Here is a 10,348-nt window from a genome sequence, read left to right on the forward strand (position 1 = left end):
ACATCAAAAACTCGTCGGAAAAGCGCCGTCACTATTGAGAAGTTGTACCACGCCAAGTTACTACAAAAATGTTTCGCATGAGTGCAATTATTAGGTGCCTTTATAGATCAATTTAGAACGACGCCAATAAGGGACCCTCCAAACAATCAGAAAAAGTGCATTTTAAGATAGTTGTAAAAGAATCATTGTGGTCGAGTAAAACACGTTTGTTTAGATATTTATTAATTTGATTAAACATTTACAAATTCTTAAAAATATAACATTTATACCACTATCACATTACATTTAACATAATTTTTGGCATTAATGATGATGTTGAGTTACAAGTAGCGAGTTACATGTTGCTGCGTCTATCAACCAGTGTTTTTATTCCATGGAGGCAGCGTGTCTGTAAAATATCTGAAAAACAATCACTTTATTCCATTTGGAAAATCACCAAATTGTTCACCAATATACCTTTCACAATTTTAAGCGTATAATCTATGTTTTCAGAACTTTATTTTCGTTTTTATTTAATTAAAATACAACAAGCTGGTTGCGCTTGGCGTTTCACAAAAAAATGGCTTTTTTTAACAGTAGGGATGGCAAATTACTTGCATGTACTTTTTGATGTACCTTTTCATGATGGTTGAAGTGACATTTACGAGTCTGTGGTAACGATGAGGTTGAAATGGAACTTTGAAATGCTGGCATGGAACAAGTGAAAAAATTTAATTATGTCTAATACATTTTCTTGAATTTGTCGAATAATATTTACTTAGTTTTTTGATATCGGCGTGATGCCAGCGTTTGTAATACTGTTTAGTTAAAATTTTCTAAAAATATTAAAAATTTCCTAAAATTAATCGAAAGTTTTCTTTCCTGGTGGGTTTACTGTTTTTTCAGTGTTTGTTCGATTTTCGGGTTGAAAACCACTTTATTTTCGCGATTACTTATTCCTGTAAAGTCTTGTCGAAATCTAGAGGACCAAGAAACTGCGCACCAATTGAATTAATTTATATGCTTTATATTGAACTGTTTTAATAAAGTAACCACAAAAATTTCAACGTGAAATGCGAACTTAGTACTTACCTTAACTTTTTATTGTTTAAAAATATTTTTCCAGCTCCCAAAAAATGGGGCATTAGGGAGTTAACATATAAAAACTCGCTTTTGTATGGGAAAGGCGATTTCAAATTTCAAAAAAGAGAGATTTCGATAATAGTGTGAATATAGGATTAATTTGCATTTTTATACCCTCCACCATAGGATGGGGGTATATTAACTTTGTCATTCCGTTTGTAACACATCGAAATATTGCTCTAAGACCCCATATATTCTGGGTCGTGGTGAAATTCTGAGTCGATCTGAGCATGTCCGTCCGTCTGTTGAAGTCACGCTAACTTCCGAACGAAACAAGCTATCGACTTGAAACTTGGCACAAGTAGTTGTTATTGATGTAGGTCGGATGGTATTGCAAATGGGCCATATCGGTCCACTTTTACGTATAGCCCCCATATAAACGGACCCCCAAATTTGGCTTGCCGATCCTCTAAGAGAAGCAAATTTCATCCGAACCGGCTGAAATTTTGTACATGGTATTAGTATATGGTCTCTAACAACCATGCAAAAATTGGTCCACATCGGTCCATAATTATATATAGCCCCCATATGAACCGACCCCCCCCCATTTGGCTTGCCGAGCCTCGAAGAGAAGCAAATTTCGTCCGATCCGGCATAAAATTTGGTACATTCGATCCGGCTGAAATTTGGTGTTGGTATATGGTCTCTAACAACCATGCAAAAATTGGTTCACATTTGTCCATAATTATTATAGCCCCTATATAAACCGAGACACAGATTTGGCTTGCGGAGCCTCTAAGAGAAGCAAATTGCATCCGATCCGGTTGAAATTAGGTACATGGTGCCAGCATACGATCTCCAACAACCATGCAAAAATTGGTCCACATCGGTCCATAATTATATATAGCCCCCATATAAACCGATCCCCAGATTTGACCTCCGGAGCCCCTTGGAAGAGCAAAATTCATCCGATTCGGTTGAAATTTGGTACGTGATGTTAGTATATGATATTTAACAACCATGCCAGAAGTGGTCCATATCAGTCCATAATCATATATAGCCCCCATATAAACCGATCCCGAGATTTGGTTTTGGAGCCACTTGGAGGAGCAAATTTCATCAGAGTCAGTTGAAATTTGTTACATTGTGCTAGTATATGGCCGCTAACAACCATGTCTAACTAGGTCCATATCGGTATATACACGCTCACAAAAAATCGCTTCTGTAACATATACTCCCAAACATATTTTGCTTCAAGCATATACATTTTTGGCTATTGCCCAAACATTTATATGTTTGATCTCTCCCAATATATAATATGTTTGAAAGCATATTGGTCTAAACAATATATGTTTGGGTAGTCAATTTCCAAACATTTTGTATTTTTGCATCCAAATTCAATAATGTTGTCTTCCAAAAAACAATATGTTATTATGTGAACATATAATATGTTTGGAAGCATTTTGCATCCAAAAATATTATATGCTTAAAAAAATTCTCCCAAACAGTATTGTGCTCAAAATTTTATTTATTTAATTATATATTTACAATCTTCATTATGATTATGAAAATAAACAGGTAATATAGGTGCTAACAACATAGGTTTTCGACCTGAATGCTCAAAATTTTGTTTCTGCCCAATTGTATATTCCCCCACATCTTTCTCACTTCCACGAGATTTTTTAGTTCTTAGCACCTTTTTCTGTAATACAAACATTGTAGAAGAAATTATTCAATTGTATGATTTTTTATTTTAATTTTACCTTTTGCCGGACGGGGATTCGAACAGCGGACCACACAGTTTGTAAGGATCAAAGAAGTAGCTGATCAATTGCCCAAGGAAAAATAAAATGTTAATTTTGTAATAACAAGCAACAACCACCAACTTAATTGAATATCGCTCCCTGTTAAATAGCGCTCCAAGCTACTAAACACATATATGTTTAAAGGCTATTTCTAAATTAATATATGTTTGCATCCAAGCATATTATATTTAAAAACATTTTATGTCCCAAACATAATATGTTCTAACATATTAACATATATGTCCCAAACATGTTATGCTAGTTTATGAACATTATATGCTTGCACTCAAAAATATTGTGTTTAAAAATGTGTGTTCCAAACATATAATGTTTATAGCCAAACATATGAAAAACAGTCTTTTTCATCCGTGTATCAGCCAGTGCCTTTATTCCCAATTGAGGCAGCGTGTCTGGAAAAATATTTGAAAAACTATCACTTTATTCCATTTGGAAAGTCAAAAATTGTTCACCAATATACCTTTCACAATTTCAAGCGAAATAACTATGTTTTCAGCACTTCACTATCATTATACCCTTCACCACTACTGTGGTACAGGGTATAAAAGTTTGTGCATTTGTATATAACGCCAAGAAGGAGTAATCATAGACCAACCTTTTAGTATACGGATCGGCTTAGAATTAAATTCTGAGTCGATTTAGCGATGTCCGTCTGTCCGTCTGTCTGTCTGTCTGTCTGTCTGTCTGTTGATGTATTTTTGTGTGCAAAGTACAGCTCGCAGTTTTAGTCCGATTGTCCTAAAATTTGGTATAGGGTCCTGTTTCGGCTCAAAGACGATCCCTATTGATTTTGGAAAAAATCGGTTCAGATTTAGATATAGCTGCCATATATATTTTTCACCGATCTGGTCATAACTGGCGTGTATATCAACCGATCTTCTTCAAATTCCGTACATCCGAATATTTTATGAGTCTCGAAAAACTTGCAAAATATCAGCAAAATCGGTTCAGATTTAGATATAGCTCCTATATATAGCTTTCGCCCGATTTACACTCATTTGCCCACAGAGGCCAATTTTTTGCTCCGATTTAGTTGAAATTTTGCATAGGGCGTAGAATTAGCGTTGTAACTATGCGTGCCAAATTTGCTTGAAATCGGTTCAGATTTGGATATATCTCCCATATAAAGCTTTCGCCCGATTTACAGTCATATGACCACAGAGGCCAATTTTTAACTCCGATTTAGTTGAAATTTTGCACAGGGAGTAGAATTAGCATTGTAGCTATGCGTGCCAAATTTGGTTGAAATCGGTTCAGATTTAGATATAGCTCCCATATATATGTTTTTCTGATTTCGACAAAAATGGTCAAAATACCAACATTTTCCTTGTAAAATCGCCACTGCTTAGTCGAAAAGTTGTAAAAATGACTCTAATTTTCCTAAACTTCTAATACATATATATCGAGCGATAAATCATAAATAAACTTTTGCGAAGTTTCCTTAAAATTGCTTCAGATTTAAACGTTTCCCATATTTTTTTTACTAACATTGTGTTCCACCCTAGTGCATTAGCCGACTTAAATTTTGAGTCTATAGATTTTGTTGAAGTCTATCAAATTCTTCCAGATCGAGTGATATTTAAATGTATGTATTTGGGACAAACCTTTATATATATATAGCCCCCAACACATTTGACGGATGTGATATGGTATCGAAAATTTAGATCTACAAAGTGGTGCAGGGTATAATATAGTCGGCCCGCCCGACTTTAGGCTTTCCTTACTGGTTTTTATTTAAATAAATTATAAGAAGCTAGTTGTGCTTGGTGTTTCACAAAATATAAAATGGCTCTTGTAACAATAGTGGTGGCAAAATACTTTCATGCGAATAGTGATGGAAAAATACTATCACAGTTGGCGATTGTTGCAGTGTCACTTACGAGTCTGTGGTAGCGATGAGGATGAAATGGAACTTTGAAATGCTGGCAGGGATATAGCCCACATAACTATAAGCGACCCCAATATTTCAATTCTGGCTCTCTACGTACCGTGCAAAAGTCCATATCGATTCGTAATTATTTGTAGACGATGTTAAGAAGTTTTAAGACAACACAACCCAATTAATTCGATTGTGGATCCGTCCTATGACAAGCCCATGTTAAATTCATCGCTTCCGCGCCAAATTTGCACTACTTCCGAATCCAAAAAGAACATTTTCACTACCTTTTTGGAGACGCTTTTTTTGCTGGGTAATTCATAAATGACTGATTTACGAGTGAAAAGGTTGACAGGGCACGTGTGTGTGTGGGCAAACAATCGAGCCACTAGTTGCGTATGTATATGTAATTATTTTGTAAAACATGTCGATGTTGTTAATACTATTTCTTAGAAATAAACGCAAAATGTACCAAAATGACTGTTCAATCGAAATATATTGTCAACACTAGGGCTGTTTTCTTTTAGCACTGGATGCAACATTTGTTCTATCCAGAACATCGTTGTACTGGTGTTCTATCCAGAACATCTCAACAGTGCGAGTCGCGTCGGTGTTGCCAGATTGCATTTTGATAAAGTGACAATTTTTAGATTCACAATAGAAATTTGTTGTGATAAATTTATCGAATAATATGAAATTCAAAGTGGGACACTTTCATAAATAATCGCAGCAGTAAGTATTTATTACTTTTTGAGCATTTCATACATTAAAAATATAAGATTTCACTTGTGTTCTGTAATTGCTTTTAAACAGCTGATGACAGTGTTGCATATTTTTTGGAGATGGCCTGGATAAATGAGTACTCTGTTTTCTTTTAGTCCGTGACGCTTAGGGTATCCAGCGCTAAAAGAGAACAGCCCTACTATCATTTTTCAGCGCGAAAGAATGATTGATGAAAATCTTTTTCGTGACAACAAACATAGTTAGCCCGTGACGCTTAGGGTATCCAGTGCTAAAAGACAACAGCCCTACTATCATTTTTCAGCGCGAAAGAATGATTGACGAAAATCTTTTTCGTGACAACAAACATAGTACCCACCTTTATGGGTGCTTATCGCCGTTTACTCAATATTTATTATATTTTTGTGTAGCCAATAGTACTTACGTCACACACACAAAATTCTGGAACTACAGAAGGGTAGGGGAACGACTATCCATGGAGGGCCATGGAAATCATGACTGGGCATCTGGATTGAGGGCACAAATGTACCTAATGTGTATGTAGAGCGTGTTGTGAGAAGAAGGAGACCCGGGACATCTACCTATGTCAATGTACTGTTTTCACTAGATATAGAGGCCATTATATCGCGGATGAGGAGATTTGGTATCTGTCTTAGCCAGGAACGGTTCTTGAAAGCTCGTTCAATGCCAACGCCTATAACAAATGTGTATAGGGTGACTGATATGTATTGCAACCCACTTCAGGTTGCGGTCATTTATAAACCGCTCGTCTGGTAACTGAACGATTTATTCTAGTGATATATCATTATTGTTATTGCTTACAAGCTTACAAAAGCATTTTGATCTATTCATTAGTCGTGATGGAATTCAAGCGTGATAGTGTGACTGCTTTAGAGTTTGCTCTATCGTTAGAGTTCTCCACGGTTTAATTATTTTACCACTGATCGTTACCGCAATACTGTTAGTGTTGCATCGCGTGAAAGTGATTGAAAAAAATATAACAACACCAGAAATGATCGAACCACTGAAAACCCTATTTGATCGAAATCCACGTGGCAGTGGTAGAAAACTTGGTCCTGAAAAATGAGCAGAATATTGAATAATGAGCTTGGACTAAGGACATTGAAGTTCCAAAAACTTCAAGAACTCACCAATGCACAAAATAATAAGTTAGCCACTTTCGCTTGCACGAAAGTGGCTAATTGGTTCTCTGCGATAAGAAGCCATTCCAATGTGAGCAGTTTGTGAACAAACATATTGATCGGGTTTATTTGCCAAAGTCAGCTGAAATAGTAAACTTTCGATTGGCCACCAGATTTAAATCGCCGCCTAGGGTGTGAGCCGTCGTATATTAGGTGTAGACTATTCAGTCCATTGTGATATCACAAGTGATGAACTTCTCTCTCATGATTGTGAGTGCTGTCAGATTGTGTATTTAGCGCAATGGCAAGGGTCCTTCTTTTTATAGCCGAGTCGGAACAGTGTTAGCATTTAGGTTAGGTTAGGTTAGGTTAGGTATAGTGGCAGCTCGATGTATCAGACTCACATTGAAAACATTTAGAGAAGTATTAATACATTCAGAAATATCACCAGCAATACTGAAGAAAAGTTTTTGGTGATAACTGTGTAATCGACCACATCAGTATCGATGTCGTCGAACATAAATTAAGGAGTGGTCAACATCTGGGATATGTCTCTAAAAGTTGAACATTGCGTATTCAACTTTTAGAGACATATCCCAGGTGAGAGAAAATTATGTTGATATCTTTATCCATTCAAAAGGTACAGAATTATTTCCGAAGAAAGCGATTTGTAACCATAGTGCGCCGCCGATAAAATTGGGACAGCTTTATTCTCTGCTGGTGACATTTCTCAACGCTTCTCTTAGTGGTTTCACCGCAATGTAAAATGCCGTTCGGACTCGGCTATAAAAAGGAGGTCCCTTTGAGGTCATTGAGCTTAACATAGAATCGGGCAGCATTCATTGATAATAGACAAATTTACAACTTGTGTTATCACCAGGGCTGTAGAGTCGGAGCCGGAGTCGGAGTCTGAAGATTTTGCTGGAGTCGGAGTCGTAAACATTTTGCTCGACTGCGACTCCGGCGAAACAAAATTTGAAAAACACTTCACTTTGTAACTAAAGAAATATTTCGACACATTAGATTCCATTAGGGTTTTTAATCGAATAACGAAGTACTGGATTTCAGGCCATTCAAAGTGTATTTATATTAGAGGTGTGTGCGTGACTGAAATTTCACTCACACTCACGCACATTCACGAAGAAAAATATTTATTCACGCACGCTCACGCACGATACGTGTGGTAGCCAATTCCACTCACGCACATTCACGAAATGAAAACCAGTACTCACGCACGCTCACGCACGAACTACTTTTAAAGACTCACGTTCACGCATGATTCACGACAAATTCACGAGACTCACGATACTTTCCAAAGGAAATCAGCAAAGGTAACAAAATTCAAAAATAGAATACAGTGCGAGAGATAAATTAATTTCAGTTAACATAAGAGTGTGAATTAAATCTTGATTATTTTCGTGAGCGTGATTTTGCAGGAATTTTATTCACGCACATTCACGAACCGATTTTATTTCTCACGCACGACATATTTATTTTAGTCCCATTCACGCACATTCACGAGATTTGGGATTTTGTTCACGATTCACGTGATTCACGCATGTCACGAGAATTTCGTGTAACGCGCACAACGCTAATTTATATGGGTGAAATTTCACGATGATATAAATAGTAGGTTTTACTAGAATATGGGCTAAATTGATCAATTGTATCGTCCATTTTTAACATATTAAAATACAGATTTATGACCCTATATATACTCTTGATAAAGGTAAAATTTTAAGCCAATATAGTAGTAGAACCTAACGTTATTTTTTCTGGCAGGCATGTTGAGTTCGAAGATGGGTCATACCGGATAATTTTGTGATATAGCACTTACATACAAACCCATTTTCCGATTTGTTTTACGAAAATTTTCCCAGTCTAAAATTTTCATAAGATTTGTTAGAAATTTTGAATTTAGAGTTGATTTGAGATCCATAAACAAATGCGGAAAATTCCCGTATTTATATATATTTTTTAACATCTAAATTTTCTGTCTGATTAGTCCGACATTTTGATGTTTGTGTATTTTTCTTTTTTATATATATTTATTTTTTATATAATGTCCATATATACCAATACCAGGATTTTACTTCTTAAACTTCTGGAAGCTTAATTATTTTTTAAAATTTTGTGTTTTTATAACTTCATATTCTGGAGATTGTTATCTACCCATATTTCGATGTGGTCTCTATATAGCCTTGTGTCGTATTTTATTTTATTGGCCCGAAATTAAAATGTAGGGTTCTTTACACCCCTAAAATGCTGAGATTTGTCGTCGTTTGAGTCGTATCAAAAATTATCGTTCTTTTGTCATATAAACACATATGGCAAAATAGAATACTTAAATCGGTCTATTTTTGGAACACTACACCTTAAAATTACAATTCGAATACTGTTAAAAAGAGGTTTAGGTTCACCACCTGAAGTCGACTCCGGAGTCGGAGTCGAGGCTAATAAGAAATGCTGGAGTCGGAGTCGAGCAAAATTGACTCGACTCCACAGCCCTGGTTATCACAATGGACTGAATAGTCTGTCGGTCTGCCTACTTAACTGGCCTAATCTTCATGCCATGGGTTTTCATAGGAAAGATACTAGGCTTATTAGTCTTTAAATATTGTTAATTAGCAAATTTACAAAGTGTATCAGAATTAAACCACTATATTATTTGATTAAATTAAATTTCAAGCTTCTATATTTATCGGAATGATTCAAAATTATGGGCTCGTTGCTTACCTCTTATGGTTGAAATTGCCTAGAAATATGGACGAATATCAAGGGTGTTCTTTTAACGAATTCACGAAGTTGAAGTGATATTATCCAATGGAATCATACGATTAACTTCAAAATATTAAGAAAATGAACAAACATTAAAGATAATAAATAAATATTGTCGAGTTTTTACGATGATCATTTCCAGGAAAACCAAAGCGATAAACGTCCCTATGGATGTGTATTACCTCTCGCTCTATTCATTCCCTAATGAATATTGGGCCAAAGAGTGTGAGATATTCTGTTGTTGTGGCGGCATGTTGTATTTACAATAAAATTAAATAAGAATAGAGAAACAGGGAACAAATAGCGCAAATATCAATCAACCGAACCATAAATATCGCCTGACTTCGATACGTATGTTACACCAAATGCACTTGAAGTAGTCAGTCCCAGTGTGACCTTATATTCTGTGCTACTGAAATAAATGGTTGCTGAAATGTAGCAGCATCTATGTAAATATATATATGGGCATAAACGTGTGCTCTTGGAGTTCCAACTTCACATAAAACACCTAGTTAAACAAGTTCATAAGAATATACACGCACAAATAAAATATTCATAACTACACTGAAAGAACGGTCCCCTTTCTCCTTAATTATATTTTAGATACACCGAGAAAAGGTGTCTTCTAAACTAAAGGCAAAAATGTTAATCAATTTAGTTTAGCCATTTTATTTCCATTAAGGTAAATTTTTGTGTGAAATAAAAAAAAAATTACTTGTTTCAGTAAAAAAATCTCAAACTGAAAGCAGATAGGAATAGTTCATTAACTAGAATAAGGCATGGCATTTTACTAATCCTGTTTTCTTCGCTGGGTATAAGAATTTACTATTGAAAAAGAAAATTTTATTCACTTGTTATCAGTATTCGTAAAAATAAACAAAAACCGAACTAAACCCAAGTTTCCTCAAATTTAGTAAAATTTCCTA

The 10,348-nt window shown here is 35.5% G+C and overlaps 1 long non-coding RNA gene across 1 annotated transcript; it reads right to left on the reverse strand.

The window, feature by feature from the left end:
• Positions 1–185: 185 nt before the first annotated feature.
• Positions 186–680, reverse strand: LOC142236809 (uncharacterized). Its single transcript, XR_012722211.1, has 2 exons — positions 457–680; positions 186–399 (listed from the first exon to the last, which is right to left on the reverse strand). It is a non-coding gene; the product is annotated as an uncharacterized LOC142236809 (long non-coding RNA).
• Positions 681–10,348: the final 9,668 nt, after the last annotated feature.

The sequence above is a fragment of the Haematobia irritans genome, chromosome 4, assembly GCF_050003625.1.
Source record: "Haematobia irritans isolate KBUSLIRL chromosome 4, ASM5000362v1, whole genome shotgun sequence".
NCBI classification, from domain to species: Eukaryota; Metazoa; Arthropoda; class Insecta; order Diptera; family Muscidae; genus Haematobia; species Haematobia irritans.